Here is a 9,087-nt window from a genome sequence, read left to right on the forward strand (position 1 = left end):
GCCGCGCACGGGTGCTGCCTTGAGGGCAGGGTCTCTCTTGTTGGCTTGAGGGCCCTGTCGCGCCCTGGGAACTCTGAGTCTCGTCGGAACCGGGGAATCCCTGTGTCTGGGGCCGGTGCGGATCCATTCAGCCACCTCTCGCCCTCCCTCTCAGGTGTCACACCTGGAACGGGACCGACACTTGATGCGGGACCTGGGAAAAGGCCCGAAGGTCCCGCAGCTGGACCAGTCCGGGTGGGGTGGCAGCCCGGTGAAGAGCTGCGCTCCCAGCTCATCCTCCCCCAGATGGTCAGTTACCCGATTCCTCAGCTCTGGCCTGTTCACCCTGTGTGCTTGCGTGTCCCTGGAGCCCAGCAGCAGAGCGCCTCTCAGAGGCTCAGCTGGGGAAGGGTCCCAGGGAACCCTTGTTTCTAAAGATGGGGTGGCGGCAGCAGCTCCCTCTTCCTGCCCCCGCCTGCAGCCTGCTCCGGGCCTAGGAGCCCTTGTTCTCTCCATATGGGCCTTGATTTGTGCTGAGGGTCAGCGCTTGGCTCCTCTTCCTGAGACAGTGGAAACAGGGTTGTGGGTGCCACTGCCTGTGGGTTGTGGCTTTAAGGACAGTTCTGTTCACTGGTCAGACCCAGGGTCCTTAGCCCCCACATGGGGGGGAGGTAGCCTGTCCCGGCCAGAGGGAGAGAGAGAGGGTGAGGTGGCTTTTGAAGCAGGTGCTTTGGGGAGAAGATAGTTTTGATACAAGAGAAAGATCCAGAAAAGTATGGCTGAACCTGTTAAGGGTTATTTCTTTTCCTTGCAATTCCAGAAAAACAAGCTTCTAATTGTCATGTTTTCTAATCGACATTCATGTGACATCTTTTTCTGAAATTAATTAAAATACTAATTTTGTTTTTGAGAAAAAAAAAGAAAAGATGATGCAGGCTGCCATGAGTTGGGGGTGGGTACGGGGAGTCCCTAAAGGAGTAGTGGGAGGGATGGGCTTAGAGTTACTCCGGTGGGGTTACCAGCGGTGGCTCTGGGAGTCCAACTGGGGGTGGGGGTAGGAGACTATGGGGCCAGCTGGTCAGAACCAGACCCTGCAGAGGAGCAGTGACTTCGGGGCTGGGGCCAGAGCTTTCCGGGTTTCTGTGAAGTCTTCATGGGCCCCATTATCTGAAGGTTTCTGGAGTTTGTGGTGATTATTGCTTCAGCCACCACTGCCCCTCATTTCCCTCCTGGGCTGGGCTGATCTGATCCCTGCTGTGCCTCTTCTGGGGCTGGGCCCAGCCGCGTTTCCTCACCTAGTGGACCTTCTCCTGCCATCCCCACCTCCTCATTCATCCTCCTGCAGCACAGGGACACAGGCACCAAGAGGTGCGCCCGAGTGGTCTGCTGGGAGCCAGTCAGGCCAGGAGCTGGCACACCTCAGAACCGCAGCTGAGTGCACAGCTGAAGGTTGTCGTTCACAGGCACAGTCTACACACACAGACTTGCTAGAGTCATTATTGCTCCCCATGCAGGCTACACCTCCTGCGAATCGAATCTGTGCTGCTCAGGCTTACAAATAAGTGGATCCTCCCGTCCCCTGGAGAAGTCTCGTCCTCAGGCTCTCACATCATGTTCCCCTCCCTGATGTGCACTTTCCAGGATGGATATATACAGGACACCTTTGTAGGACCTTCGTATTCACAAAAAGATTTACAGAAACCGCCGAAACCAGTTTGGCTCAGTGGATGGAGCGTCGGCCTGCGGACTGGAGGGTCCCGGGTTCGATTCCGGTCAAGGGCATGTGCCTGGGTTGCGGGCACATCCCCAGTGGGAGGTGTGCAGGAGGCAGCTGATCGATGTTTCTCTCTCATCGATGTTTCTAACTCTCTATCTCTCTCCCTTCCTCTCTGTAAAAAATCAATAAAATATATTTAAAAAAAAAATTTACAGAAACCTGTGGAAGACCGGAATGTTCAAATGCATGTCTCTGCAAACAGATGAAGATGAACACAGTGTTGAAATGCATTTGCGTTATCAACTAAAGATGTGGGAGGGTATGACTCCCAGGGGGAGATTTATGGACCCATTGAACACCTAGATGAAATGGGTATGAGTGTTACAGAACAATGAGACCCTGTGTCTTTTAACAATTACTTGAAGAAATACCATAATAATATGTGAGGAAGACATCCCATTGGGTGCTATTAAATGCTATCACAGAGCTCCAGAAGAATGGAATAAATATGAGCTTTTCTCTTTTGAGTTACACCCTGTCAAGCAGTGTAGAGACTAGCAAGACAGTTCAGTGAGTTCTGCTGCTGAAACATTCAGTCCACTGAACCTCTGAGTCCTCAGGGATACCACCTGCATGCTCTCACACTCCGTTCCCAGCCCCAGCCTAGCTCTGACCAAGACACTGCTGGGATTCTGAAACCTCAGACTAATAGAACTTTCTTCTCTTTTTTTTCTAGTAGGTGTAGTCTTCCTTAATTTTAACTCACTGAAAATGCTTTATAGTTTAGGTCAGTGGAAGGAAAACTGACATCAAATATTTTTTCCTAATTTTATTTTTCAATTAGAGTTTACATTCAATATTATTTTGTATCCATTTCAGGTGTACAGGATAATGGTCAGACAATTATATACTTTTAAAAGTGGTCCTCCTGATTAAAAACACACACAAAAAAGACCTAGTGGGTATTATGCTAAGTGAAAAACTCAGACAGAGAAAGTCAAATACCATATGATTTCACTTACATGTGGAATGGAAAGAAGAATATAAATAAACAAACAAACTCATAGATACAGAGATCATAGTGATGGTTGCCAGAGGGAAGATGGGTTGGAGAACTGAGTGAAAAAGATGAAAGGATTAAGAAGTACAGATTGGTACTTATGAAAGAAGAAAACAAGATGGTGGCATAGGTAAATGTAGTACTCCCTGCCTCTCACAACCACATCAAAATTACAACTAAAATACAGAACAACCATCATTCAGAAGAGTCTGAAATCCAGCGAATGGAAGCCCTACAACTAGAAAATTAAAGAAGAAAGCACATTAAGACTCGTAGGAGGGGCAGAGGTGGTCCAACACCCACATGTGGCGTGTTTTGAATTGGGAGGGATATCGTGGCTGAGGAGGCATCCTGTGAGGAGCAGGGGACCCCAGCCCCACACCAGACCCCTCAGCCCAGGGTTCCAGTGATGGAAAGAGAAATCCCCATAACTTCAGACTGTAAAAACCAGCAGGGATTGTGGCTGAATGACACTGGAGGCTGCTGGAGTCCCAGGCAGTTCCTCTTAAAGGGCCAGCACATGGACTTACTCAGACTCACTCCAGTGCTAGGGCAGCAGCTTGAAAGGATCCAGGAACAGATGGGGAGGAACTAAATTGTCTGGCATCAAGGCAAGAACTGGGGGCAGCTTTCTTCCAGACAAAAGTGCTGGCAGCGCTCATTGTTCCTATGCTGAAACCTCCCCCCACCCCCCTCCCAGAGCTGACTGGCAGGCACCATATCTGAGACTCCATCAACCTGGTGCACACTGTTTGCCCTGCCCTGGTGATTCCCTGAGACTTCTTCCCACCCAAATTGCAGCCCACCCAAACTAATTGCAGTGGCTTTTCCACATGAATGGCCTGTCCTGGCTTAGGCTTCAGACTTTCCTAAAATTTCTCAAATAAGTAGCAGCTGGACTCAGTGTACCCCATACCTTTCTATAAGAGGCCCCAGCCCAGCACTGGCAGCAGTTTGTCAAATTCTCAGTTTGCCTCTTCTAGGCACCTCCAAGCCCAACACACATCGCAGCTCTCTGCAGATCACTCTGTAGCTTGTGCCAGGTGGCCCCAAAGGCAGGGCCCAGGCAGTGGCTGACTTGGTACCTCCAGGTAGGCCCCACAGCCAGTGCACCTGGTGGATAACTTCAGACACATTGGATTACAACTCTACCACATCCACAAGCCACACACTCAAGGGGCAGACTCAGTCAGCACCAAAGCCCCACTGAAGCAAGTCCTGCTCCATAGGGGTGTCTCCTGCACAGAAACTCTTCCACTGTAGTCGAAATTGGTCCTCACAGCTATTGGCCTGGGGTTAATTTCTCCCTGTGATGCCAATAGCAATCAAGGCTCAACTACAACAGGACAGTGCACACAGCCCACACAGGAGCACACCTAGAGTGCCTAGCTCAAGTGACTGGGGAGGCTGAGCCACTGGGTCCTATAGGGCACCTACTACACAAGGCCCCTCTACTAATTTCAGGAACCATAGCAACTCTCCCTAATACATAGAAACAAATACAGGGAAGCAGCCAAAATGCAGAGACAAAGAAACATGTTACAGATGAAAGAATAAATCTTCAGAAAAAGAACTAAATGAAGTGGAAGCAAGCTAACTACCAGATACAAAGTTCAAAACAATGGTTATAAGGATGCACAAGGAACTTAGTGAGAATTTCAAGGAAATTAGTGAGAACATCAACAACGCAAAAAAGGACCAGTCAGAAATGAAGGATTCACTAACTGAAATGAAGAATAATTTACAGGGAATCAACACTAGAGTAGAGGATGCTGAAAATCAAATCAGTGATTTGGAATAAGAGGAAGAAAAAAAAACACACACGCCCAATCAGGACAGCAAAAAGAAAAAAAGAATCCAAAAATATGAAGATAGTATAAGAAGCCTCTGGGACAACTTCAAGCATATTGGCATTCATATCATGGAGGTGCCAGAAGGAGAAGAGAGGGAACAAGAATTGAAAACCTACTTGAAATAATGATGGAAAACTTCCCCTACCTGGTGAAAGAAATAAACATATAAGTCCAGTAAGGGCAGAGAGTCCCAAACAAGAGGAACCCAAAGAGGACCACACCAAGACATAGTTAAAATGCAAAAGGTTAAAGACAAAGAGAGAATCTTAAAAACAGCAAGAGAAAAGCAGTTACCTGCAAGGGAGGGCCCATACTCCTGACAGAAACTTTGCAGGCCAGAAGGGAGTGGCAAGAAATATTCAAATGATGAAAACCAAGGACCTACAAGCAAGATTACTCTACCCAGCAAAGCTATCATTTAGAATTGAAAGTCAGATAAAGAGCTTCGCAGATAAGAAAAGGCTAAAGGAGTTCATCACCACTGAACCAGCATTACATGAAATGTGAAGGGAGAAGAAGAAGAAGAAGAAGAAGAAGAAGAAGAAGAAGAAGAAGAAGAAGAAGAAGAAGACAATAAATACATATCAATCAATAATTGAATCTAAAAATAAAAATAAACAAGCAGGAATGTAATGAATAAGATAAACTGATGAATAAAACAGAACCAGTGGCATGGAAACATGGAACAGACTGAAGAATCTCAGAGGGAAGTGGGAGGCCGGAGGGAGATTTACCAAAGAACTTATATACATACTAGAGGCCTGTTGCATGAAAAGATTCATGCAATAGGCCTTCCCTTCCCCTGGCTGCCGGCACCGGTTTTCCTCCGGGACCCAGGCCTTTGCTCCGGCCGGAGCCGCCTTCAAGCCTTCGCTGCTCTGGCCAGAGCCGCCTTCAGTCTTCGCTCAGCTGCTTCGCGCCTACGTATGCAAATTAACTGCCATCTTTGTTGGTGGTTAATTTGCATATCTCACTGATTAGCCAATGGGAGGCGTAGCAAAGGTAGGTCAATTACCATGTTTGTCTATTATTAGATAGGATGGACACAGACAATAGGGTGGTGAAGGCCTGGAGTGGGGTGGGATCTGGGTGGAGAAGGGCAATGAAGGGGAAAAAAAGGGAGGGGGAGGGGATGTCCGTAATATTCTCAACAATAATGATTAAAAGAGCAAAAACACCCATAAACAAATTGGTAGTCATGGGGATGCAATATGGCATAGGGTATAATATTATAATAACTATGCATGGTGTCAGATGGTTACTGGAAATATCAGGGTGAACACTTTGTAAAGTATATGATTGTCTAACTACTAAGCTGTACACCTAAAATTAATACAAAATAATGTTAAAGTCAAACTGTAATTAAAATAAAAAAAGAGAGAGAGGTTAATAAAATGTCTCTAAGTTTCTAGGCCATCCACACACTCCATAGATGAGTTCATCCAATGTGTTCATTCAAGGCTGGCTGTGTTAAAAAGGGACATACTCAGGGAGGAGACTAATTCCAAGAGGCTGCTTAGAGAATTATGTCAACACAGGGGTCCCTGAGAAATCTGGAGCCTCTGAACAGTGAAGACAGCAGGGAAGGCAAGGAACAGAAAGAATGGATAACATATTCTTTTTTTCCATTCATAATTTTCTAGTAAACCCTATTCTTAACATTTTTATGAACCCTTGGAAAAATGAAGTATAACACACATACAGAAAACAGATAAAACATAAGTGTAAAGTTCAAGGATTTATCATTAAATGACCACCTGGGTAAATACTAGTAAGGTCAAAGAAATGGAAATTACCAGCACCCAAAACTCCTCTTGGCTCCTTCTTTCCAAAGCCAACCAGTGTAACTTTTCACCTTTAGCCTTTCCCAGTTTGGAATGGTTATATATACAGTAACCGGGTAAGCACTCCTTGATGTCTGGGCTATTTCTCTCATGATACATTTCTGACATTCAACCATGTTGCTGTGTTTATTGTCTCCATTCTGTTTAGTTTTGTTTGTTGTTAGTACTCCATTGTAGTAATAGATGATGATTTATCCACTCTCCTGTTGATGGACATTTGGCTTGATCATTTTAGTGTGTGTCATGGTGCGCATGGACATACGTTCTTTTATGTATATTGTTAGAAATGTTCATATCCGTCTCTATCTGCTATTTAAAATTTAAGGTTAAAAAGGACTGTTGGAAGAGACCTTAAAAGAAAAGTAATCTGATTTTTATTTTGTTAATCCTCACCTGAGGATATTTCCTTCCCCCCACATTGGTTTTTAGGGAGAGTAGAAGGGAAGGAGGATAAGGGGCAGGGGAAAGGGGAAGAGGGAGAGGGAGAGGGAGAGAGAGAGAGAGAGAGAGAGAGAGAGAGAGAGACTAACACTAATGTGAGAGAGACACATTGGCTGGCTGATTTCCACTCCCGTCCTGACTGATGTGGAACACAAGCACATGCTCTTGACCAGTAATCCAAGGGCTCACGCTGTAACTAACTAACCACTTAGCCACACCAGCCAAGGAAATAATTTAATTTTGACTCCTGGAAAGCACTTGTGGCTGGGAGATTCCAAGATCTCACCTTGCCAAATCTTGACGGTGGACAAAGGTTTTAAGAGTAAGAACAGTAAGACATCAGCGTCTCTGTGCTGGAGAAAGTGCTGGACTGGAATTCAGGAGGCCTAAGATGCTGTTGTCTCATTAATAGGTAGGCCTATGATCCTGGGCACAAATCCTCTTCAAGTATCAGTAATAACTCAATGACCCTTCCTGTTCTCTCCCTCTCTTATGAATATCTTCTGTTTACAACTTCAACTTGTTTATGTCTCTGTGGGTCAGACAGACAATCGATTCATGTGTGTACACCAGATATAAGAATGCTGTGATGGAAAGGCAAGGATAACAAGATGGCAGCTCATTAGCAAAGATGCTCAATGAGTCCTCCATGAAGAGATGGCATTTGAGCAGAGCCCTGAGTGGAGGGAGCCCCATGGCTCATTGGGGAGGAGCAGTACGTGCTTCATTCCCCTGCAGTCACCTGGGGGATAGGTGTGAGGACAGAAAGAGGTGAGGTTGGCCCATGAGGAGCAAGTGGGACAGTGATAGGAAACAAGGTCTTAAAGGTGGTGGGAGGGCAGAACATGCAGGGCCATTCCAGCCACCACAGGACTTTGGATTTTATTCTACATGTGACAGGAAATAACTGCAGCTAAGGGGGCCGGGGAGTCACAGGATTTGGTTTCCGATGCTATAACATTATGATAAGTAAACGTTGTGTATTGAATGCTTACTGTGTTCTACACAGTGTGCTCAGGATTTCCATGGTTTATCACGTTGGGTTATTGAGAAGTTGCAGAAGGTTTGTAAAGCTCAATGGGATCATTGAGCCTCAGTCTCAAATGTTTGTCTTTCTCTTCTCCCAACCTCCACCTCTCTGTTTCAGGTGAGCATAGACAAGTGTGACCTTTATTGGACAGTCTAGTAAACTCTTTTTGTTTTTATTATTCTCACAAAAAGCAAAGGATAATTTGGGTTGGGAAAGATTGATAAGTCATTTTCCCTGGACTTCAGGAGCTTCTATTAGATTTTTTACTGCTCACTATAATTAATTCTTTCTCCATGTGGGAGTACTATAATAGTAAAATGCACAAAATTGTCTCCAATTCACTTTTTAATTGGCTGTTTCTTTATAATTTGTGTGAATTGGCTTAGTTTTCTTCAAGCTTGGCAAAAAAACACACAAAAATCATAAATTTTATGGCACAGATAATTACTTATTAATGTTAACAGTGCATTTTAAAATATTTACTTGATGTATTATTATGTACTTTTTGTTAGAGAATGACTTATTCATTGCATCCATTTGAGCCATTTTCAGGATTGAATGTTTAATCATATAGATGAAGACTGTTGGTTATAGGCATTTTGCTAACTGATAATCATAAGCATAACATGGGTTCATGTGTGAAGAAGAAGCTTGATGTTGTTTAGAAAACTAATGGGCACAAGAATGAATGCAAGAAGTAGAGCACATAGAGCAACAGCGCACTCCTAACACCCTATGCACCCCTACATTCATTGTAGCATTATTTATATAGCCGAGTTATGGATGTAACCCAAGTGCTCATCAATAGACCAGTGAATAAAAAAGCTGTGCTTGGTATATCCTATATAATAAAAGCCTAATATGCTAAGTGTTCGGTCGTCCAATCGGCCACTCAACCAACTAAAGCATAATATACTAATGATATGCAAAGGCCGCTCAACCGCTCGCTATGATGTGCACTGACTACCAGGGGGCAGACTCTCCGACTGGTAGGTTAGATTGCTGCTGGGGTCCAGCAGATCTGGACTGAGTGAGAGATGGGCTGGACATGCCCTGGAGCCCTCCCATGGTCCCTCCCCAGCTGGCCAACCTCCTGCGTCCCTCCTCAGCCCTGATTGTGCACTGGTGGGGTCCCTCAGCCTGGCCTGCACCCTCTCACAATC

At 45.3% G+C, this 9,087-nt stretch overlaps 1 pseudogene; it reads left to right on the plus strand.

Moving 5' to 3' along the window:
• Positions 1-2,308, plus strand: part of LOC106726170 — a 2,501-nt pseudogene extending 193 nt beyond the window's left edge.
• Positions 2,309-9,087: the final 6,779 nt, after the last annotated feature.

Source organism: Myotis brandtii, unplaced genomic scaffold, assembly GCF_000412655.1.
Source record: "Myotis brandtii unplaced genomic scaffold, ASM41265v1 scaffold105, whole genome shotgun sequence".
In the NCBI taxonomy this organism is placed as follows: domain Eukaryota; kingdom Metazoa; phylum Chordata; class Mammalia; order Chiroptera; family Vespertilionidae; genus Myotis; species Myotis brandtii.